This window comes from Thamnophis elegans, chromosome 15, assembly GCF_009769535.1.
Source record: "Thamnophis elegans isolate rThaEle1 chromosome 15, rThaEle1.pri, whole genome shotgun sequence".
Classification (NCBI taxonomy): Eukaryota; Metazoa; Chordata; class Lepidosauria; order Squamata; family Colubridae; genus Thamnophis; species Thamnophis elegans.
Genome location: NC_045555.1, coordinates 27,633,969 through 27,659,261, shown reverse-complemented (window position 1 = coordinate 27,659,261; position 25,293 = coordinate 27,633,969). Strand labels below are relative to the sequence as shown.

The 25,293-nt window shown below is 42.9% G+C and overlaps 1 protein-coding gene across 5 annotated transcripts in view; it reads left to right on the top strand.

Moving 5' to 3' along the window:
* The first annotated feature begins 20,403 nt into the window (after positions 1 to 20,403).
* CCSER2 (coiled-coil serine rich protein 2) overlaps positions 20,404 to 25,293 on the top strand; it is a 51,907-nt gene continuing 47,017 nt past the window's right edge. For 2 of the 5 annotated variants that reach the window (XM_032231545.1, XM_032231544.1), the window contains exon 1: positions 20,405 to 20,525. The gene's annotated coding sequence lies outside the window, so the exon portion shown is untranslated. Of the gene's footprint in view, positions 20,526 to 21,725; positions 21,911 to 25,293 lie in introns of those variants that run through there. The other 3 variants (XM_032231547.1, XM_032231546.1, XM_032231548.1) reach the window with 2 other exon arrangements.

The window sequence follows — 25,293 nt, the reverse complement described above, 5'->3', positions numbered from 1 at the left end:
GTGAAGATGCTGGACCATCACAGAATGACAGAATAACAGAGTTGGAAGGGACCTTGGAGGTCTTCTAGTCCAACCTACTGCTCAAGCAGGAAACTCTCTACTATTCCAGACAGATGACTATTCATTAGGGGAGCCTTTGGTTAAAGCCAAGTCAGCTATGGGGACACTTTGGGTGGACTTTCTCAATCCACTTCACAGGTTTAATGTGATGGTAGTAAAATGAAAGGAGAGAGAGGGAGAGAGGAAGAGAAAGGGAGAGACAGGGAGGGAGGAAGAGAGAGAGAGAGAGGGAGGAATAGGGGGAGAGAGAGAGAGGAAGGAAGAGAGGGGGAGAGAGAGGAAGAGAGGGAGAGGTAGGGAGGAAGGAAGAGAGAGAGGGAGGAATAGAGGGAGAGAGAGGAAGGAAGAGAGAGGGAGGAAGGAAGAGAGGGAGGGAGGAAGAGAGAGAGGGAGGAATAGAGGGAGAGAGAGGAAAGAAGAGAGAGGGAGGAAGGAAGAGAGGGAGAGAGAGAGGAAGGAAGAGAGGGAGAAAGAGAGGGAGGAAGGAAGAGAGGGAGGGAGAAAGAAAGAGGGAGGGAGGAAGAGGGAGAGGAAGAGAGGTGGAGAGATGGGGGAGAGGGAGAGAGGGGGAGACAGAGAGAGGAAGGTAGAGATAGGGAGAGAGAGAAAGAGAGAGATTTGTTTGTTTTGGTTAAAGCTTATTCTGCCAGAGAGAAAGAGAAGGAGCAGCAGGAGCTCTTTGGTGTCTTCCCTTTCTCTTCCCTTGCACATCGTCTCTGCAATTGATGGCAGCTCAGGAGGGCCGAATCTTTGCATCTGGGATCATCAGGCACACCTGAACACCTCCATGTTCCTCCTCATGATCTGATAAAGCCCACCTCGCAGACAGGGGCTGCTTTTGTCCTTGGGCTACCTAAACCATTGCATTTATTACCCATCACGTATAACAAACCCAGAGAGGACGTGATTTTCCCAGGCCTGTGTAGACATCATAAATGATAAATGAACAAACGGCTAGCTGTTGGAAGTTGTAGCAAACAGACCCCCAAAATTTCTGCAACATATTCAAAATAAATGGAGGCTTTAGCAGTAAAAGATGCAGCTAAAGCAAAACCCCATTTAATACAAGGTGGTTGTTTTTTTTGCAACTTGGCCACTTGAAGACTCAGTTGAACTTGAAGCACATTGTCTGAAAGCAACACAGTTAACAGATTTTGTTTTCATTCATCTGGTTTAATCATAATTAACATTCTTTAGAAAAAAAGGGGGGGGAAACAACTTTTGGCAGGCATGTCCTGAATGTCACTAGATGTTCCCATTCCTGACTGTTACTAAATTCCCTCTTAGCCGAGGGTCTTATGAACCTTGAACCAAACCTGGTCAGCACGTTACACTCGCGTCTTCAGAGAATGCCATACAGTTTGATATTTAGCTTTTATTTGCTCCATCTGTTCCTGTTGAGCAAATTCTGAAGGAAAAAAAAAGCATTGCTTATTAAAACCCTTGATCCCACAAACAGAGCTAGATAATATTGCATTAATCTCTGAGTTTAATGCCTTATGAAGCCATGCCTGCCATTTTTTGCTGCATTGTTTTTAAAAACTGGAAAGAAGAAACTCAAGCTGCTTCACATACATGATGAAGCTGCTGGATTTGGAAAGCAGTGCTGAACCCTTTTATTCCTAAAAAGATAATGGCTTTTGACCGCATGTGGCTTAGCTAGAGAAACTAAATCCCCTCCCCACAAAAACCTAAGAGGCATTGAAACATTTTTAAAAATAGCCCTAATAAATTCAGTGCAGTAAAACTATAGTTCCTACATCTGCTAAATTTTAACTGAAAAAGGGTGCATGCAAGGCGAGCTAGTAGCGACTAATCCATGGTGCCACGCAGCCACTGACGAAGTACTGACTTGGTGGTTTAAAATGGGAAGGGGCATTTTATGTTAATGCCCAGTGCTAAGACGGCGCAGGTGCTGAGATTCATTGGGACCCCGAGTTTCCCCCCCCCCCCAAAAAAAATTACAGCAAGTCCTCTCAGGAAAATGAGACAAAGAAATCTGCGATAAATAAGTTCTTAAGCTTGATCAGTTCTAGATAACCAAAGAAATCACCCCTTGTCATCATCAGAAGGCTGCTGCTGCTGTTTCTCCTGATCCAGTGCAGCTGTCCCCTAACAGCTGTTGGAAGAAATGTCCAATTGGGGAGAAAGATACTGGAAACATGGAGGCTGATTGGAAAGATGGTTTAATGGTGAACAGGAGCAGAGGTGATATTAAACCGGTTTGGGCAAACCGATAGTGGAGATCGCCCGCCTGCCTACCCTCTGCTCTATGCAGTCCTATTTAGCTACGTTTTTGAGGCCGGGCGCATGTGTGGAAGGTACGTGTGCAAGCAAAGCACATGCACGGAAGGTGCGCGCATGGGACGAACCAGTGGTAAAAAAGAAGTGAAACCTACTGCTGGACAGGGCCACATGGTTTGAGGTCCTGGGCAATCAAGCACGTGGATGACAGATAGAGAGATTTATATCCCCTTTGGGCTTTGAACTTGCTTCCTGTTCCCGTGAAAGAAAGGCACTCTGACCCATGGGGCCATATAGGGGTAACTTGGTAGGTTGTCTTGAGTCCCAGGCTTGGTTGAATCTTGCTGGGTGATGTAATGCAGGGGCTTTGGGCAATTCCTATTATGGCTTTGTCCTGTTTTGGATCTGGAGTGAGGGCTAATTCTATCACCCAGGAGCAGAAGGCCTTTTGTCTTGTAGATAAGCTGGCACCAAAATATCTGCTGGGGATGAGTTTCTGTGTCCCTTAAGATTTCTATTTCTCTTTTAGGGGAAATATTCTGCTTTTTAAATATTTCCTAGAATATTTCATTCTCCTAGGAGAGGGGTGGGTGCTAACTTCCTAAACAGCTAATCACAGGAAGAAACAATTACATTTCTCCTCTAGCCACAGTGTAGGCTGTGTGGGTGTCCCAGTGTAATAAAAAAACCCTTCACCTCCTCTCCAAACAAAATCCAAAGGAAACACTTGCATGTTCTACATGGTTGTCTGGCCAGAAGCCAAAGAAGACTCGGTTCCTGGCATCCTCTCTGAGTTGTGGTCTGCAGATGGAAGCGGGCAGGTCTGCTCTGGACAAACTGTGGAGGAAATACAGGGGCAGCCACATGTCCCAAGGCCCAGCAGAGGCCCACGGTTTAAAGACAGAGGCCTGCAGAGGGGGTGTCCACAAGACATGATGAAAAAGGTCCGGATATTTTTATTTTGAAGATCATGGCTACGACCTTGGCTCTTTGGACTGCATTCTTCTTTAGACCATCTGGTCTGAAGAGGCCTTTTTGCAGAGTGGGTGTTGTGCCAGTGGCCAGCAGAGCTGGCAGCAGAATCAGACAGTGAGGAGGTTGGGGAGGAACATGGGCCAATCCTGGAGTCTGGGGAAGGCTCAGACAAGGGCTCTGCATCGGAGGCAAAGAGGGGGCCAGGGCCATCTGGTAGTTATGTGCTGCCTCTGGAGCCTCCGGAGTCGGACATCAGCGAGGCAGAAGAACCACAGGAGCCTGTTCCCAGTGTGCGCATGCACAGAGCTGCAAGAAGGCAAGAACAATTAAGAAAACAGGGTCGACTTGGGAATAAGGCTTGGAGATGACTGGCCCCTCCCGTAAGACATCAAAGAGGAGCGAACAGGACGTGAGTTTTTGCAGGAAGCAATTTGTTCATCTGGTCGTTCATGCTTTGAAAAGTTCTGTTTGATTCTGTGCTAAGTTTGGCCTTGCTCTGCATTTGGCAATTAGGTCTGTGGCAGTGTTCCCAGGGAGATAAAGTGGGTGTTTAGCAACATTCCCCTAAAAGACTGTGGCAACTCGAGCAGACATCTGTTGGAAGTTTGTGAAGTCTTGTGGGCTGTGAATGACCATCATTTATAGCCGTATGAATAAAAGAGGGGTTTTGGGACTAAGATTGTGATTTATGCTTTCTCAGGAAACCTTGGTCAGAACAGTGGGGTCGCACTCACGCCTCAAACCCAGCACATCTTAGCACTTCGGTGAGCAGCTCAAAGCCTAGAGAGCTTGTTCCAAGTTCTGCCCTTGTTATAATCCCTACAAAGATGATACAGAGAAGACAGTCCTTCACTCCCTTTATTTAAAGAAACTAATGCTGCACATCAGTCTGGTTCGTTCAACTCATATTTTCCTTTCTCTGTTCTTTATCTATGGCATCCTATGGGCTCTTGAAAGAAGACAGAGAAATTAAAATGTTCATGCTCCACTTGGTGGCATACAACATCTGCCACCCACCACCACCCTCCCCCCACCCCTCAGCGTAATAATTTCTCACCTGCCTCTCCAGGCTCATTTCTCTTTCTGCTGCTACTCCAGCTTATTTTCCTTGTAGCCAGCAGAGGATGCAATGTGCAAACTTCAGGAAGGGAAATCTGATTTTTAATACCGCATTGTCGGGTGATGTGACGCCGCACATTAAACAGCATTATAAAGGCTTCACGCGAAAGCTACATTTCTGCATAGCAAGAAGCCCAGAATGATTAGGCATGTAGATATTCTTAAATGGTCGTGCTATGCAAATGGCTTCTATGTTCTGCAGTTAAAAGCAGCTAATTAAATTAAAGCCCTTGATGTCTTTTTGCAAATGTTTGAGTTTGTTATTCCCTAATCGGTTGGGGGTGGAGCACTGAGAAGAGAATGACTCTAGCACATTGAATCTTGCTGGCTGAGGGCTGCACTCAGCACAAATCCAAATAAATTCTAATTATCTTAAGTGGAAAGCTGTTAGCGAAGGGGTTGCAAGCTCAGATACAAATGGATCCATTTCAAGTGGGAAACAAATGCATAACTACCCATGTGGTTTGAAACGTCCCCTGTTCACAAGATGAAACTGATTTGGCCTCTAGTGTAGTCTTGTTTGGCATTCCTGCAGCACAAAGACACCCAACCCACGGCAGTTCTGTGAATCAAAGAAGCCATTTATCCTTTATTACAATAAACAATTACAATATACGGGAGTTCATTCTTCTAAGTTTCTCCCTTTGAGAAGTTCACCTCTGTAGTTCCCTCGCCGCAGAGAGGAAGTGATTTGCAAAATATATCCTTTTGCTTCCCAGTCTAGCCTACAGCACTGGAATATCCTGTTATGTCCTCACCCAAATATTATCCTGCCCTGCGGGGTACCATCCCAGCCAGTAATTTGGATGGTCCCAACCCTGGTAGTCTTTCACAAGGCACCAAGGACTGGTTGCTCCTCAGGCATCATTCAGAGGGTGAAATGAGCTTTGTGGTTGTAGTGAAACACGGGTGAAATCTAACCTCCTTTATCTTTCTGAGATCTACGAAGGTTGGCTAGCTCCTGCCATCCAGCTCAGTGCTCATCTCAGTGGGAGGATTCTTGCAATGTCCCTAGTGAACAGGCCTTCTGAGAGATACAGTCTGAAATACAGTTCTGAAACCCACGCCGGAAGATCTTTACAATTGGAGAGAACAACAAAGCATAATCAGCAACTAGCACTGATGATGTTAGCTGGTTGGGTAATGAAATATCTCCAAGAAAACTACTAAGCTCAGAGAACATCTGTCTGACCTTGATCACCAAGACCTAATGGATTACATCCCAGAGATAAGAAGCTGCCAGATGTTATCTCAGAACCATTGTATCATATCTTGTATCATTGTATTACCGTATATTTTGGACTATAAGATGCACCTTTTTCCCTCAAAAAAGACTGTGAAAATCTGGGTGTGTCTTATACACTGAATACAGCTTTTTTGGCCTCCCCAAACCCCACTCTCTTTGCAAAAATGGCTGTGCATAACCTTTAGGAGTGCTCCAGAGTGTTCCTGGGAGCTGGGGAGGGCAAAAATGAACAAAACATGGGCTGTTTTTGCTCGTTTTTGCTCCCTCCTCAGCCCCCAGGAGCACTCTACAAGCCTCCTAAAGGCTATGCATGCCCTTTTTTGGACAAAAAACAGGCCCGTTTTTGGGAGCTCTGCAGAGTGCAAAAACGTTTTTTAAAAATTTGCCTCTTCAAAATCTTGGTGCGTCTTATATTCCAAAAAATACAGTATATTTTATATCATTGGGGAACTACCAGAGAATTGGAAAAAAGCTGATGTGGTTTCCATCTTCAAAAAAAAAGGGGGGGGGGGGAAGAACAGAACCAGGAATCTACAGACCAATCAGCCTAACATCAATACCTGGGAAGATACTGGAAAAGATAATCAAAAAACAGATCTGCAAACATCTAGAAACAAATAAAGTTATAACTAATAGTCAGTGCAGGTTTGTTAAAAACAGGTCACGCCAAATCAATCTTATTTCATTCTTTGACAAAGTGACTAAATTAGTAGACTACAAAATGTTGTGGACAAAGTATATTTGGGGTTAAAAGGCATTTGACAAAGTAGACCACAACCTACTTTTTAGTAAGCTATAAAAATGTGGGATAGACAGCATCACCACGTGATGGATTTGTAACCGGATGGCAAATCATACTCAACGAGTAGTCCTTAATGGCACTACATTTACATGGAGGGAAGTAAGCAATGGGATAACACAAGTTTCTGTCAGGCCCAGTATTCTTCAATATCTTCATAAATGACTTAGATGAGGGAATAGAAGGGGAACTCATCAAATTTGCAGATGTCATTAAGCTGGGTGGGGTGGGGGAATCCAGAAGACAAGTTCAGGATCCAAAAAGATCTTGATAGACTTGAATAATGGGTCCTATCCAACAAAATGAAATTTAATGTGGAGAAAAGCAAGGTTTTACACCTGAGCGGGAAAACCTACAAGTACAGATTAGGCAAAACCTGGCTCAAAAACAGTAGCTGTGAGAGGTACGTTGGAGTCCTAGTGGACAATCACTTAAACATGAGCCAGCAGCGTACGGTAGCAACCAAAAAAGTGAATACAATCCTTGGTTGTATAAACAGGGGCATAGAATCAAAATCACATTAAATATTAGTAACACTTTATAAAGTCTTAGTAAGGCCACACCTGGAATACTGCATCCAGTTTTGGGCCCCAATTACAAAAAAGATGTAGAGACTTTGCAAAAAGTGCAAAGAAGAGCAATTAAGGTGATTAAAAGCCTGAAAACTAAAACTTATGAAGAATGGTTGCAGGATTTGATTTGCCGAGTCTAGAGAAAAGAAGGACTAGTGGGGACATGATAACAGTGTTCCCGTATTTGAGAGGCTGCCACAAAGAAGAGGGGGTTAACTTATTTTCCCAAGCACCAGAGGGCTGGACAAGGAACAATGGATGGAAACTAATCAAGGAGAGAAGCAACTTGGAATTAAGGAGACACTTCCTAACAGTGAGGACAATTAACCAGTGGAACAGCTTGACTTTAAAGGTTGTGGGTGTTAATTGCAGGAGGTTTTTAAGAAAAGACAGTCACTTGTCTGAAATGATATATGACATATCCTGAAAATAAGGCCATGCCCCATTTTTTGGGTGGGAAAAAATATAAGCCCTCCCCTGAAAATAAGCCCCCTGGACAACCCCCCCTTCCGGCCTGGAAGAGCGCTGCTCACTGACCTAGTGGTATCCCAAAGGCGCCAAGCCATGGGAATGTTGGGGGAGAGCAAAGGCGCTCGCCTCAGGGTCAAACAGCTGTGTTGCACTGTCCCAGCCACAGTCTTCCGGCAGTGACTGCTCTGGGAGTACGCTCTATGATTGTGGCAGGCTGCCGGCACAGCGTACTCGCAGAGCACACAACCATAGAGCGTACTCCCAGAGTGGCCACTGCCAGAAGACTTGGCATCCTAACTCCATGGTTTGGAAGCCACAAAAAAAGCCATGCTGGGACGGTGGGAGTGGTGGAGGGCGACGGCAGCGGAGGTGCCCTGGCTCTGCAGGGAGAGTTAGATCAGGGCATTGTGAGGCTGGGAGGCACACGAGTGGGAAGCGGAAAAGCCGCTAGCGCAACCCCCCCCCTCCAGCCGTGCAGAGCCCCATTCACTGGCCTAGGGGCATTCCAAAGGCGTCAAGTCGTGGGAGCCGGCAAATAGGCCCTCCCACGGCTTGGAGATACCCCTAGGTCAGTGAATGGCGCTGTGCCCGGTTGGAAATGGGGTTTGATGGGTGGCTGCTCGTGAGCATGGTCACTTCATGGCTGCTGTGTTGCACTACTGCGACAGCGCAACACAACCATTTGACCCTGAGGCTGTGCCCTGCTCTTTGGGAGCCCACTCGCAAGACAGCAGCTGCCCGGCAACCCCAAAAGAATAAGCCCTCCCCTGATAATAAGGCCCAAGCCATATTTTGTGGGTCAAAAGAAAATAAGGCCCTGTCTTATTTTCGGAGAAACACAGTAGGATCTCCTGCTTGAGCAGGGGACTAGACTAGAAGACCTTCAAGGTCCCTTCCAGCTCTATTCTGATTATATTGATTGAAAGAACACCTAAGAACCTAAGCTACAAATATTCTCCTTTATTACATCAACAACATCATACATTCTGCTCTATAGAAAGAGGGGTAGGCATGGTATTGCAGCTTTTTTTTTAGCCAATTAATTTATTTGAAGGTAACTTTCCTATCAATTCTCCCTTTCCTTTTCCTCTCCAACCTACCTAATTATAGACATTTAGCATAAATGAGCAATTATTTTTACAGAGATCTGGAAGCAATTCCCAACCATATCTCAAGGAACACCAAGGAATTTTGTACTGCAATTAGGGGTTAGTGACATGCTGCTCCAGCTGAAATACTAGCTTTTCCTCCCCTCCTTCCCCATATTATCTTCACATAAAAGGAAAAAACTGATGATGTGTAGAAGTGGAGCCTGTATATATATATAAAAAAGAGGTAACTATCCAATTCAGCCATCACAAAATGCAGTGAAATATGAAAATATTCAAATCTAGACTTTTTAAGTGTTCATTGCTCCATAGAGAAAGAGGGAATGAGAGACAAGAAGCCACAACCAGCAGCAAAGTGGTGTCAGAGTACCAAGTAACTGCCCCAATGTAGCCTATCAACACTGGAATCATCTTAGACCATCTTCAGGATTGCCAGGTGGATGGACTCAGCTCCAGAGGTATTGGGTATTACAGGTTGCAGAGGCTTTGAAAGATCTGAGGGACCAGTTGAGAGACTGACTATACTGGAGACGCTCTACCTGTACGACTGCAACCAGTTGACATTGATTTGAGGCACCTAATCAGTTACTCAGTAGTTGCCCCACAGTATAGATTTTAAAGGCTAATTTAATACGTACTTATTTTTACAAACTGTGCAATATTTTAAGTTAAAGGTTCCCCTTGCACATACGTGCTAGTCGGTCCCGATTCTAGGGGGCGGCGCTCAAGTCCATTTCTAAGCCGAAGAGCCAACATTGTCCAAAGACGTCTCCGTGGTCATGTGGTTGGCATGACTAAACGCCAAAGGCACATGGAACCCTGTTACCTTCCCACCAAAGGTGGTCCCTATTTTTCTACTTGCATTTTTACATGCTTTGGAACTGCTAGGTTGACAGAAGCTGGGACTCTAATGAAATGAACTAATTGTCTCCTGCAAACTCCCCTCCCTTTTCACTCACCTTTTATTTCCTCTGAGAGGGGCCATTCATCATCCACCTGTGGCTTTACTCCCAAGTCGACCCTTGTTCCTTAGCTGTTCCCTTTTATTGGCAGCTCTGCGCCCGCGCACACTGGAAACAGGCTCCAGCTGTTATCCTGCCCCACTGATATCCGACTCCAAAGGCAGCTGATAACTGTCAGACGGCACTGGCCCTCTCTCTGCCTCCGACACAGAGCCCTCATCATAGCATTCCCCAGACTCCAGGACTGGCCCATGTTCCTCCCCAACCTCCTCACTGTCCGAATCTGCTGCCAGACCACAACAAGTTATTGTTATTCATGCTTCTCCAAGGTGGTTAAACAATTGCTCCTCCCTCTGCTAATTTTGCATGATTCTGAATTGATTGTTTTTCTCCTCACCTGACTCTATTTTTTTAGTCTGCCACTGATTTTTGTGGTGACTAAAAAAACAACAACAACAGGTGGCCCAATGAAATGAATGGTAGAACAGGAAACCTGAAAGCTACATGGTGAAGGTCATGCTAAAGATAATAGCAGCCTGATATTTCACATGATGGTGATGGTGATAACCAAAGCAAGAGTGCTCTGGCGTTGCAGCAGAACACGTTTGTTAAAGGTTGTATCTGAATTCCAGATCTGGATGCAATTGACTTACAACTACAATTGAGCCCAATATTTCTGCCGCTAAGTGAGACAAGTTTTGAAATGAGTTTGTACCATTGTACAGCTTTTTAAAACAAATCACTGCAGTTCAGTGGTGAGTTCCGGATCCTGTCGCAACCGGTACGCTGCGCATGGGGCCGGGTGTCCTAGGTGGGCACGTGCACTGCACATGTATGTGCACGCTACCACCCTGTGACACCCAGCTTCTGGGCAGAGGTACGCATGCATCGCACGCTGTGCGTGCATGCGCAATTGGCCCGGTTGCCTCAAAAATAGGTAAGGAACACAGGTGGGTGGGTGGGCCAAATAAGCCATTGTACTGGTATGGTGTCCACTGCTCCCGTCTACCACCGGTATGGCCGTACTGGGCCGTACCTCCCAGAACCCACCACTGCTGCAGTTGCTATGTTAGTAACACGGTTCCTAAGTGAAACTGACTTACCCATTGATTTTGCTTGACAGAAGGGCACAGAAGGAGAATTACATGGCCCCAGGACCAGAGGTGCTATTCAGCAGATTCTGACCAGTTCTGGAGAATCGGTAGCAGAAATTCTGAGTAGTTCTGATTGGCCCTGCCCCCATTTATTCTCTGCCTCCGGAGTCCCAGCTGATCAAGAGGAAATGGGGATTTTGCAATATCCTTCCCCTGCCACGCCCACCAAACCATGCCCACCAAGCAACACCATACCCACAGAACCGGTTGTAATTTTTTTTTGAATCCCACCACTGTCCGACAATGCAACCATCATAAATGTGAGTCCATTGACATGGGACTGAAGTTTGATCCCATGACTATGGGGATGCTGCAGCGACCGTATGAAAAATGCATATGTCACTTTTTCCAGTGTTCTAACTTTGAAAGGTTACTAAGCAAACTGCTGTGAGTCAGAGAATACCTATACAATACCTGTCTTTGCTATCAACGTTATGCATTTTCTCATTTTCACAGTCCTCTATGCAAGACACACACACAGACACACACAATCACATCGGCTGTAGCATGTAAATGAGGACTAAAACTACATTCTACAGCTTTTATTGCATTCGCTTGGCAGCCTGATATGGACTTTAGAAGGCAGGTAAACCTTTAAGATAAAGATTTAATAGACTCTGCTGGGCCAAGAGGACTCCTCCTGCCTTTTTATAAGGAGGTCTCGCTGATACAGAAGTGAGGACTTTGGCCTGCTGCTAGAAATGCAGGCAATGTGCATTTTCACATTTTGCTGCAGCTCTCTATTGTAGAGCTAAAAGTCAAACTTGATATGCACGATTCTGGGACGGGGCACATTTTCAGGCATGGGGAAATCTCAGTTTCTTCCTATGTTTTTGGATTTCGGCTGTCAGCTGTTACTGCCCAGAAGGGATTGTAGTTCAAGCAAGATCTGGATGGTGACAGGTTCTGCACCGCCGGTAGATAAAGAGAAAAGAGACTTAATAACTAACCTGTGGTGGTGTAGGTTGAAGTAGAGAGTGGGATTTCTTTGGGGCTGCAAGAAGAGGCTGTCTTTAGTTCTGCTCTTCCCTTCAGTGCCCATTTTCTTGTTTTTACAGCAAAACAATAAATGTTAAATGCATTAAGGTTAGTTTCATCTTTTGATCAGAATAGCAGAAAGCCATAATATTGCTCATGACTGTACGAAGTTCGCACCCGCCCCCCTCCTAGAAGAATGAAATATCCTGGGAAATATTGAAAAGGCAGAATATTATATTTCCCTGGATAAAAATATTATTCTTCCCTGGAGAAACATGTTTTTAGGTAAGAAACACACTCTCTCTTAATAGCCCCCATCTTTCTCAATGGGGCATTAAAAGGCCTAAACAAGTCTATGCTACATAACAAAGATCTTCCCTCTTCTGCTCCAGGACGATGGCATTAAGGCATGATAGGATTAGCCCTTTACCCATCTTACCACAGGGCACCTGGGAAGAAGCAAGACTCAACCATACCTGGACTCAAAGCACAATCTAAAGAGTTGCCCCTGCATGGCCCCATAGGAGTCTGACAACCAATCAGAATACATTTCTTACACAGGAACAGGAAACAGGAAGGTGAGGCCGAACAGAGAGTATAAAGCCAGGAACTTTCAGCCCTTCTTTCTCTTTTCTTCTTCACCCAACATCTGGAAGCATGTGATCCCCCTTTTCTGTTCAGGAGCCCAAACCATGTGATCCTGTCCACTATTAAAACCATCTTTCCAAGCAGCCTCCATGTTTCCCGTGTCTTTTTCCCCACTTGGAACTGAACCCAGATGGACATTTCTTCCAACATGACAATTTATGGAAGTGAACGTTGGACTTTGAAGAAGCAATGATAGGAAAGGTGTTGATGCTTTTGAAGTTTGCTATTGGAGAAGACTTATGGGCAGCCAAGAAAACAAACCAACCTATCATCGAAGACACATAATCAACCAAGGCTTTGTGATGCTGTGGACGTATGCCATTAAGAAGAAGAAATTGTTTTTACAAGTCAAAGACGTTGCCAAAAACATCAGGACACAAAGGACTTCTTGATTGCATGAAAGAAGACAAACACTATTTAAAATATCTCACAAAAACTATCTCAAGATACAGTACCATGGCGAGTAAATTGACAAATTTTTGCCTAATACAGAGGCCTCATTATACAGCAATGCCAGATGGAATAATCCTGGAGATTGCAACAGTATTTATTTATACTAAAGAGGGTGGAAGATTTGTATGATTTTATCAACTGAGCTTTGTCTGACAGATGGGAGCTTTGTGATTGCTTTCAGAGACATGCTAGGCATTTCTTCCTTGTCCCCACACAAATAATTTATTTAGGAGATGATCGTTCCCAGTGTAAGTCTTTCTAAGCCCCACTGATTCCAGAGATAGCAAAAGAGGAACATGTGCTGATATCACTCTCAACAAAATAAGCTGGACATTAAAATGTCTGCCCTTAGCCAGGCGTGGGGAGTGAACACCAAAGGTATTAGAGTGGAGAAAAAGGCTTTTTAAAGTCAATCATCTCTGTAAATGTGCATTTCGAACCAGATTTTTCCAAAGCCCTTACTTTGCATTGATTAAGTCTATTATCTGCCTTTCAATTTGTGCACTTGAAGTGATTTACTTAATCTAAAACCTTAAAAAAAAATAAAGTGCATAAAAGCCAGTGTTAGTTTAAAGGCTTATCAATCTTTAACAACTGATTTCCCCCCCAAGATAGTGCAAACCTTTCTACACCAAGTTTATCTCCCTTCAAAAGTACATTATAAGCTCCAGGGGAGTCAGAGTTCACCCTCAAAGCTGCTATTTTATAGGCAGCCCAATTCTCCCTTGTCCTTTGGGGCAGAGTATTGAATTTTTAATAGAATTGAACAATTGTTTTGCTATATCAATTATTTCCAGCGAAGTCACATTCAACAAGATTTCAGAACAAGACAATCAAATAGACTAGACTTCTTCATTCCTAAAAAGAATATATTAGTTATTCATGAAAATATATTAATATATTAAATAATATTAAATTCTTTAATATTTTTAGTTAAATTAATATTTTTAAAAATAACTTTTATTCTTAAAACTATTATATTAAAAGATTAAATAATATTAAAATATTTAAAAATATTCTTTATTCTTAAAAAGCCTCCTGAAGGTGATGCGATGGTTAGAAAGTTGGATGAACTAACTTGATTATTGGTGAATAATTATTTGCAGTTTGACTCCAGACAATTATTGTGACTGGGTTATTGTTTTTGTTGTTTTTGAAGAAGGGAGAACTTCATATGCTATTTTAAACTGACTGGGGAAACAATTGGAAGATGGCTGCTTATTTTATTCCAGGGAGATTTATAGAAAGAGTGGTCAAAAAATCAAGATGTTGGTTTTGTGTGATGACAATAGACACTGCTTTGATTTTTTTTTTACCCTAACATATTGTTATTTAAAACTCTGGAAGCTGTTTTGGACATTGTTGTGTAGGTCTTATTACAGTAAGCTATTTTACATGGCATGTCGTTAATTAGGAACATTGGTCAGTCATAGTTTTCTTGTACCATTGCCAAAATATCCAAAAAAATCCACACCTGGATGATCATATTATTAGGATCAATCAAAACAACGTCTTTAATAACATTCCTTCTTCCCCAGTGCAGGACAATTGCATCTGGGTGTCTCCTGGGAATGTCTGTCTGGAAGAACCTCACTCTAATAAACCATTGTTTATTAGGTAAAGGTAAAGGCTCCCCTCCCCACATATGTGCTAGTGGTTCCGGACTCTAGGAGGCAGTGCTCATCTCCGCTTCAAAGCCGAAGAGCCAGCACTGTCCAAAGACGTCTCCATAGTCATGTGGCCGGCATGACTAAACGCCGAAGGCGCAATGAACGCTTTTTCCTTCCCACCAAATGTGGTTCCTATTTTTTTACTTGCATTTTTACATGCTTTCGAACTGGTAGGTTGGCAGAAGCTGGGACAAGTAACGGGAGCTCATTCAGTTACGCAGCACTAGGGATTCGAACCGCCGAACTGCTGACCTTTCTGATCGACAAGCTCAGCATCTTAGCCATTGCCTAAGGTTTTACTTGTAATGTGTGTTTTTTTTTAAATCTAAGAGCACCATGATTTTCCTGTGCCAATAAATCTGTGCCCTTCGCAAAAGACGGGATGTTAACCTTCTGTAAAAATGAAGAACAAATGCAATTTCTACGGTCCCAAGAATAGGCCCTTGTGCTATTGACTGAGGCTGGTTCAAAATGTTGGAGCATTTCTAATGTTGAAAAAGGATGCGCGCTCTGCTCTCAGCTAAGGAGCAGGAAAAAGAAAGCTCATGTTGTTTCTTGTCATTAATCTCTTTTCCCAGATGCTGCTGGCTTCCCTGAGTTGTTGTCCATGCATAATTAACCAGCATTCCCAGGAGACTCTCTGCATCCCACTACAACTTCTGGGTTCCTATGTACTCCATTACCTCCGGAAAAAAAAATAGAAGGCTGGTGGTAATAAAAATGTAAGTCAAATTGGGAAGCAGCTTTTACCTTCTGGGTTGCACAATACTTCTCTTTAACATACAACAGGCAGCAATTTAGAAATGGAATGAGGCCAAAATACCCTCCGAAACGACCTCTCCCTGCCACGGTTTTCAACTGGAGTCCTTTGTCTAGGATTACAGGTGACATATCACCAATAGCCGACTCCGACTTAGTTTCAGACATTGCAAACTCCCCCTGAAATGCAAACGCTCTGTACATTTACTTGATATCTGCTGCCATCTGCATTTGATCTCTCCTTCACTGCCCCCCCTCCCCAAACATCTCTCTGTTTCTGCTTGTCATGCTTGTCTGCTTTGTTCCTCTCCGTCTTATGTGCAGTAATTGGTTTTTGGGCAAGTGCCCAATAAAGGATCACGGGAACTTGCCTAGAATCTCATCCATTTCTGTCATCTCATTATTTGTAAATATGCAGGAAATACTAGAAACCGCTGGTCTGGCTCGTGGGGCAGAACTTTTCAAGAAAAAACTAAGCCCCTTCAGAAAATAAACTGTAGTATTAACTAAATAAAGCAGAGGTACTTTTTTTTTTGTCTGTTGGTCCTTTGAGTTGAGTTTAGATTTTATCCTTATAGTGATCATGGTTCTTTCTTTCTCTTTCTTTCTTTTTTTCCCTTCATCCATCCCCCTTCTTTCTCTTTCCCTTCTTTCTTTCTTTTCCCTCCCCTTCTTTCTTTCCCTTCTTTCTTTCTTTCCCCTTACTCTCTCTTCTTTCTTTATTTTTCTTTCCTTCCTTCTTTCTTTTCCCTCCCCCTTCTTTCTTTCCATTCTTTCTTTCCCCCCTCCACTCTCTCTTTTTTCTTTCTTTCCTTTCTTTCCCCTCCCTTCCCCTCCTTTCTTTTTTCTTTCTTTCCTTTCTTTTCCCTCCCTCCTTCCCCCTTCTTTCTTTCTTTCCCCCCTCCCCCTTCTTTCTTTTCTTTCTTTCTTTCCCCTCCATCCCTCCCCTTTCTTTCTTTTTTTCTTTCCTCTTTCTTTCTTTTCCCTCCCTCCACGTTCTTTCTTTTCTTTCTTTATTTCTTTCTCTTTTTTTTCTTGACGAGTCAGAAGAAGGTGGGGCTGGCCATCAACTTTACAGCTATTTAATTGGTACTTAGTTCTTGTGGAATAATCTCTCTTACTCTACCTCATGCCAACAGTTGAACCAGTATTTCTGGATCGATTCTTGACTCAGAAGGTTGCTTCTGATGCAGCGTTATTGACCTCCTGAGTAAGACTAATAGATGATGACAGCCATGCTTTGTAATAATCTGCACTCATTTTTCTTGGGCAAACTCCCTTCCATGGGAACCATATTGTTGAGATGGTCTATCATAAGTGCTGAAAATAGCCTGTGAAAAATTTATATGAATACACCGCTAAACGATTTGGGTATCCTGAATTTCTGGCCATACATCCTTGCATGGACATCCTTGACATATGAAGATTCCTTCTGTGCCTGATGACTGGAGGAAGAAAAAATGGACAGGATGAATGCAACTCACAGTGGAATCCGTTTGTTAAGTGCGTCAAGGAAAGTATGTGTCAGAATTCTGACAGAAAAGGAATCAGATGTACTAATGAGCAAATCTGGGGAGCACTATGCAGATTTTTTTATTCTTCAACAGTCCCAAATGTGCTTTTTCAAGAGACAACTGGACTTTCCGGGTGTGTTTGTGTGTTTCTTTGAAAATGTTTTGCTTCTTATCCAAGAAGCTCCTTCAGTTCTTGGATGAGAAGCGAAACATCTTCAAAAAACTAACAAACCAATCAGAAAGTCCAGTTGCCTCTTGAAAAAAAGGCACCTTTGGAATAACCATGATCTGGATGGCTGAGAATCTCCATTGACATATTCTTCAACAGGTTATTTGAAAATGTAAGACCATGAGAAAGAAATGGAAATGTTTCTTGAAAAGAGGGGGGGGGGGGAGAGAAATTGACAAGAAGCATCTTTGGTTGCTGGAAGAGTTGGAAAAAGAAAGTAAGCCCAGAGTTACCTTGTGCTAAGGTGGGCAATCAATTTTAGAAAGAAAGAAATAAGCAAACAATGGGAATGGAGGACTTAAAAGGGTGTCTATTGAAGAGGGTCAACAATAGAAGGGTGAACTTAGAAGAGGGCCAACAACGAATGGATTTATTAATATAAAAGTCAGGGGCCATCACAATATAAAACAATATAAAATAATATAAAAGTCAGGGGCCATCACAAAAGACATCTACTGTGATCATACAGGGAGTTGCTTGATCCTGTCACCCAAGAGAGGAAGAAAGACTGAGATAGAGAATGGATCAAGAGGACAGAGAAGGCCAAGAACGTCACGAATAGATGCAGCGGATAGATCCTTCAAGAGAGAGGAGAGCAGCTCAGATAACAAAAGGTAATGTACATGGAGATGGTGGAAATCAGGATGGTTTGTGAAAAGAGGACGACAGAAAGAAGTATGGTGAAGCATGTGGGTAAACGAGAGTTAATGATGTTCCTTTTTCACCTTCTCATGCCTTTGGTTCAGTATTTCTCTCTCTTTTTCATTTTGTGTAACTTTGCCTATCCTAACCTTCTGATGAGTCTCTCTTTCTCTCACCAATAAATATTGAATTTCACCAAAATTCAGGGGTGTCAAACTCAAAGGCCGAGGGCTGGATCTGGCCTATACATTGTACTGAGCAGCAGTTTTTTAAATTAATCATCATATCTTGTTCATCATCTCCTCCCTGGATCAGTGATGGGAGTTTTAGAGAAGATCACCAACCAGTTTAAAATCTGGTTTCACAAATACTTTACGCAATGATCACATCGTTGGGAGACCATTTTAATGGAGTTATTGTTATCCAATTTGTAGACAAATTGGATTGTAATCCCTTTCATTTGCAGACAAATTGGATTGTAATCCCTTTCACCTCCTACTCCTCCTTATTTGTTTGCTGGCTGTTACTTCAGCTAATACTTTCTTGTTCCTAGCACTTGGTAAGAATTGCATGCTTGTTTGGTTTCCAGGCGTAAAGCTGGAATTTACAACTGAAAGAAAAATTGAACAACCACTCTTCAGAATAAATAATCCTGGTAGTTCTCAATTTATGATCACAATTGAGCCCAAAATTTGTTAAATGAGGCTTTTTTGTTAAGTGAGTTTTGCCCCATTTTATGACCTTTCTTGCCACAGTTGTTAAGTGAGTCAGTGCAGTGGATTAGTTAGTAATTAGGTTAAGCGATTCTGACTTCCCCATTGCTTGTGAGAAGGTTGCAAAACGGGAACCCATCACCCTGGGCCACAACCATCATAAACATGAACCAGATGCCAAGTGTCTGAATTTTTATCATGTGATTATGGGGATGCTACAAAGGTCATTAAATGTGAAAAATGGTCATAAGTCACATTTTTACTGCTGTTGTAACTTTGAACTGTCACTAAACAAACTGTTGTAATTCAAGGAATACCTGTCCTTGTACAATAAAAGCTCCGAATGGGTCTAACTAAATTTGGAATGTGATTTTTGTCTTTTCAACAAAACAGTATTATTTTTTTGCTACTGGTGTTCAAGCTGCAAGTCAGCCCAATTTCTTGCTTTATAGGTATGCATGCAGAATGGGTGTACACAGTGCCCCCAGCCATATGATAATTGATATGATAATTCTTTTCAAAAGCCATAAAAGTCCATCTTTACTTGTCAAACATTTTTAAGTGTTAACATTACCATGGGTTCTACACAGCGTTGATTTGGCTAACTCTAAAACGGGCGTCTGAAAATGAAATTATTCTTTAAAGCAGTCATATTTTTGACAGACTCCCAATGTCTCATGATGAGGAATTATGGATGGATAGGAATGTATCTGCTTTTGAGAAATCTGATCATATTACTATTACATTTATTTGCTTTCCTATCTTGCCATCAGGCTACTCATAACCATAACGAGGCGGCTCATAACCATAAACAAAAATGAAGAAATTAAAAAGTTTAAACAAAACATGGAAGGGATGGACGACGACAAAGAACATACATTGATTTTTGTTGGCTCAGCTGAGACTGCAACTATCACTGGCCATAATACAACATGTAGCATAAAATATAGAAGTCTCTGAACAACATGCAGAATGTTTGTGAATTTTGCCTTGTTATTGCTGTTTTCTAAAGAAAATACTTTGTGCTTACCGTCCAAGTATCCAAAGCAAGCAATGAAACAGCCAAACACCAAATCAAAGGCTTGCAGGAACTTCATTGGAAAAGTGGCTGGTGCAGCTGCCCTAAGTAATTGCCTCTAAGAAATTTGATCCAAAATAAATTAATGCCCATTGGACCTTCATGCATTCATTAATAATGCTGACTCTACACATTGGAACTACTTATTCCATGTTATCTTCATTGGATTAAAATAAGCTTCTCTCTCTATGCTGGGGGTAAATTTAAAGAAGTGAAATGGCCAATAGTGAAGAATTAGCTCAATGAAAGGTAGCCGAGGCTAGCACACCAGCCTATTTACACAATGGTAAATATTTTGATAATGGCAATAATTATCTTCTTTACTGAAGATATTTCATGCACGCAGAAAGAATTTAAGGGATGTGCATGAAGGGAGTCAGCATACCAATAGAAAACATTTATAGCTCAGAATTGAATTGGGGGTCTGGTGATCTCTAAGCCTAATTGCTTTCTTGCAGACATCTCATGACCCAACTAGGTTTCATCATCAATGCATTGTAATGAAACACCTGCAAAACAAACAAACAAACCCAAGCTTAGACAGCAACTAAGTTCCCCACGGAAAGAAAACTGGTTCTTCTTTTAAAGCTCTCAGTCCCAGACATTGCTAGGCAACAATATGTGCTGGGAACATGGATGCCCTATGCACTGATGCTGCTGCCTGCTTGGGTCATGAAACGTCTGCCAAAAAAAAACAAAAACCTCCCAGCTCAGAGACTATCAAGGACCCCGCAGACATCAACCCATTTAATTTTCCCAGGGCGGCAATCTAAATATTGGGCGCCACTGCCGTTGGACGATCTCTATGGAGAAACATGAAACTTCTTTTATTACCCCCCCCCCACCCCCCGGCCTTCTAGGTTTGAATCCGAGCGGGAAAAGCTGTTGCGGAGAGCGGGGCGGGGCCAGTGGAACGTTCGCTGGGCGGGCGGCGGCCAAGCGCCAGTGCGCGTGCGCCGCGGGTGACGCGACATCAGCTGTCAGCGGGGTGGGGCCGGAGCCGGCAGCCAGTTCCGGTTACGGGCGAGGGCGGCCCAGCCGAGGGACGGACGGACGGGCGAGCTCCTCCTCCTCCTCCTCCTCCGAAGACGGCCGCCGGCTCGCCTCGCCTCGCTTGCTCCACTTCTGCGGTGAGTGAGGGTGGGTGGGAATCAAGGGCAGCCACGCCGGGACCCCCAACCCTGGGGAAGAAGGGAGACCCTATTTCCCAATGGCTGGAATGCCTCTTTTCGCCTTCCCGTCACCTCTGTCTCTCTCCCTCCTTCTGCCTCTATTCCCTCTATTTATCCTTCTCCCTCTCTCCCTATTCCCTCCCTTCTCTCTTTCTCTCCCTACCTTGCTCAGACCTTGCTCAGGTTGTCGGAAATATTTAAAAATGCCTTCCGAATAATCTCTCTCCATCATCTCTAGCTATCTAGCTATCATATCTACCTATCATCTATCTATCATCTCTCCCTCCCTCCCTCCCTATCTCTCTCTCTCTCACACACACACACACTTCTAGCTATCATATCTATCTATCTATTTATCTCTCCATCCATATCTCTCCATCTTTGTCTCTATGATCTCTAGCATTATCTATCTATCCTCTCATCTCTAGCTATCATTATTTATCTATCTATGTATCCATCCATCAATCCATCCATCTTTCTCTCTCTCTCATCTCTAGCTATCATATCTATCATCAATCATCCATCTCCCTCTATCCGTCTCTCTGTCATCTCTAGCTATCATATCTATCTATTATCTCTCTCATCTCTAGCTATTATCTCTATCTATATCTCTGTCTGTCTATCTATCTTATTTATCTATCTATCTATCTATCTATCTATCTATCTATCTATCTATCTATCTATCTAATCTACCTATCATCTAATCTATCTTCATCCATCTCTCCTCACTTTCTCTTCCTATTCCTGCCTTCTCATCTATCTATATCTACCTACCTCTCTCTCTCTCTCTCTGTCTTTCCCTCTTTCTCTTTCTTTCCATCCCTGTATTTATTGATCTCGTTTGTGAACTGCTCATGTTCCTCTGAGAAATGCATGAAAGGGGCCGTTTCTTTAGGAGAGAAAGGGGGAGGCCTCCTGGTCTAACTTGGGCTTTGCTCTCTGCCTCCCGTGACATGCAGAAATGGCCCTTCCCCTCCCCCACCTCTGCAGAAGGGGAGACTGCTGGGAGTCCTCTGCCAAGAGGGTCTCCTTCCCCAGGGCACAGAGAGGGTCTCCTCTGCACGGATGGGGAGGGGGGGAGTAGAGCAGCCCATCCAGCACAAAAGGCTTCTCATTCCAAAGATTAATTAAAGGCAATTCAATTGAAGATGACCTCGGAGCTCAATTCTGGCAGTCACTTCCGCTCATCCCTGCCATCTTCCCAGGCCACAGGGAAGAATAGAAGGGAGGGGAAGGGAGATGTCCACTGCTTGGAACACCTTTGCGAAAGGGCTTTGCCTTCCTGAGTAGGTGGTGAAGGCTAAATGCAGTGTGAGTTTTAATGTCTACGGCAGTGTTAAAAGGTAAATTACAAAAGCTGTCTTATTGTTTTTGGAACTCTTATTTATTTTCTAAAACCATGCCTGCAGCGTCCCCTGTTTTGACCAACTCTGTTGTTTGGAAATTTAATTGAGAAACCCCAGAGGTGCTTTTTCCAAAATGCAACTGGACTTTCTAGGAGTTTTTTTCTCCCTTGAAAACTTTTCGCTTCTCATCCAAAGGAGCTTCTTCAGTTCTGAAGGGAAAAAAGGGGGGGGGGGGGAAACGGCAAGAAAATCCATCTGACTTTTGGAAAAAGCAGCTTTGGCACAACAATGACCTGGATGATTGAGAAGCTCCATAGACAATAGTTGAGAAACATTTCCTCTTCCATTCTCCATACACCTCTTTCTTCCACCACCCTCCAACTTTCTATCTTCCCTCCATCATCCCCCTCTACCCTACTTCCCCTCGCCCTCTACCACTCCTCTCTCCAGATCCGCTCCCCCCCTTCCTTTTCGCCTTCCCCCCACCCTCTCTCCCTTCCCTCTCTACCCCTCTTTCTTCTTCCCTACTCCTCCTCCCCTTGGTGTATTTCCACTATATGTTAATGTACTTGGCTTATCCTATTTTTAAAGAAAAATTAAAGAAAAAACAGTATGCACGTGAAGTCACATTGCATTGAGATCTAACACATTGTGCCTAGCCTAAGATATATCCCTCCCCCTCCCCCCACCTCCCCCCCCCCGACTTCCCAGAACCCGTACACGGTATAGATTTTTAACAAACACAGTCTAAAATCTATTGAGAAAAAAGAAATAAAGAAATTAATAACATCTCTACATTGATCTTAGCTTCTTCTTGCTAAGCTAACTTTAAACAATTTAAATCATTCCTGATCTTAAGCATAGGCTAACTGGAATTTCTTGGTCCCGTATTTATTTTGTATATAGTCAATCCATTTTTTCCAGTCTCGTTTATATCTCTCATTTGAGTGATCTTTAAGATATGCCGATATTTTAGCCATCTCGGCTACATTTGTAACTTTCAATGTCCATTCTTGAATTGTAGGCAGGTCTTCCTTCTTCCAGTATTGCGCCACCAACAGTCTTGCTGCCGTTATTAAGTGCAGGATCAAGTTAGTCTCTACTGCTGTAAAGTCAGTACTTATACCTAGCTTTTATTTTCTGGGGCATTGTTGACAAGAGGAATTGATTATTGTTTAATACTGTATGGTGTATACATGTGAGTGTATGAAAATGAAAATAAAATAAATACATCACGATTAAAAAAAAAAATAGTTGAGAAACATTTCTTTTACCGCCCACCGCCTTTCTTATTTCTGCTTCGTGCCATTAAAAGCCTTTAGAGACTCAAGAGTTTCCAGAATCCAAGAAGACTTTCTAAATCATGGGGAAGACACTCCTGGTTTCTCCTCATCTTTTCAGGAGTCTCTCTGCTATCTGGAATGAACTCTTCCATGGGTTCCCTAACCTAGGATCCAAGCAGTTAAACCCTAGAGCAGGGGTCAGCAACTTGCGGCTCTGGAGCCACATGTGGCTCTTTCACCGCTCTGCTGCGGCTCCCTGTCGGCTCCACAATTGATAGGGCTTTCAGTTAGGACAGGTAGAAGAAAAAGGACACTAGGAGGTGTGTGTGTGTGTGAGTGAGAGTGAGAGTGAGAGAGAGAGATGGGGGGGGGAGGCTTCCGGTTAGGACCTTTGTGGCTCTTGAGTATTTAAGGTTGCCGACCCCTGCCCTAGACCAAAATCCACGGATCAGTAGATGCTTCTTCTGTGACACGGTATAATGATTAACAAAATGTGACTCACTAGCTGGGAAGCAGACATGAAACCTTTCCATGCTCTCTAAATCAATAGCCAAGTGGGAAGATTTCCAGGACGGCATAGAAACGTGGAAACAGGTGAGAGCAGATGTCAGCTCCTAATGCAGGGCCTGCTAATCCCTCTACTAGATATAGGAGATCTTTAAGAGGATTAAAAGTTGTTTTTATTCTCCTTATTACAGTCCTTGGAAGTGGCCTTTAGAAGAGCTGCTCTAATACAATAATGAAGGTTGGAATAATAACGAGAGTCATCATTATCTCAGTTTTAAGAGTGCGTGTGTCTCAAAATAGACATCTCTTATTCTCCACTCAAGAAAAGCGTTCATTTAAATAAAAGATATATTATTTTAAGGGTATGGCAATTTCTTCTAATGTATAGAAACTGCATAGATCATACCCTTGGCACTTCTCTTTTGATCAAGTGGGAAGAAAGAATCATAGATTTATTACTAGCTGGTTGTAACTACTACCGATGAACGCCCAGTAGTAATTCTGACGATCATGATGATATGATATATGGATTGTCAGAGTGTGCATTAATAAACATATTGTACTCTACTTTTAGAAGATTTTCTTCATTTTTGTAGAAAGTATAACTTTAAATTTCATGTTCATTTCTGTATTAGTATTTAAATTGCCTCTTCTCCATCCAGTAACATAAAATAATGGCTAAGTAACTGACCTAATTAAGTACAGTGGCTTAATATACCTGTTTATATATTAAATGGTTTAAGTGTTAAAAGTAGAATGTTGAATTAGAAATTACAAATGATACTGCTGATCCTAATTGGGAGTTACAATTTACTCCAGAAGATTTTTTAAAATGAAAATAATACATTAATTGGAATAAAGTAGCAGAGAATCCGAGGGTTTTCAATTATGTTTCAGTTTTTCCCTTTCCCAAAATAATTTGTTCTCTTGCTCAAGCTTAATAACCAGCTATCTTTTTAAATAGTAATGATTAACGCCAGGCAAGGGAAGAAGTTAATTTGAGAAGAAGATCTAGCAGGCTGTGCAGATTCAGTTCCAGGAAGGTGTTTCAGAAGGTGTGGGAATGGGAATGTTGCTCTTGTCTGCAGCTCTTTAAAGCAGCTATGTCATTGCCGAACATCTATCAGCAGAGAAAAGAAGATCAGCATTGCAGTGGAGTATGAATGGCACAGTTCAGCCGAGGAATTTGTGGCTCTTGCCTGCCCTTCAGTCTGAAGTGCTTTGAGGAAAAGACTCTAGGTGTTAGGGAGCAAGGAATGCATGCTGATTTCTCCTTCAAAGCACAAGGAATGAATTTGTTGTAAGTAGAGGACTACCTGTATTTTAAAGAGGTCACATTTCCAGTTTTGGAGACCAAGCAGCCTAGTTGCCCATGATGGAGAAATTGATGGAGATGCTTCCAGTAAATGGAGGGGAAACAATGGCTTAGTTGTCATGTCGTCTACATTGAAATCCAGAATGACTGTACGAAGTTAGCACCCACCCCTTTCCTAGAAGACTGAAATATCCTGAGAAATATTGAAAAGGCAGAATATTATATTTCCCTGGATAAGAATATTATTCTTCCCCGGAGAAACATGTTTTTAGGCA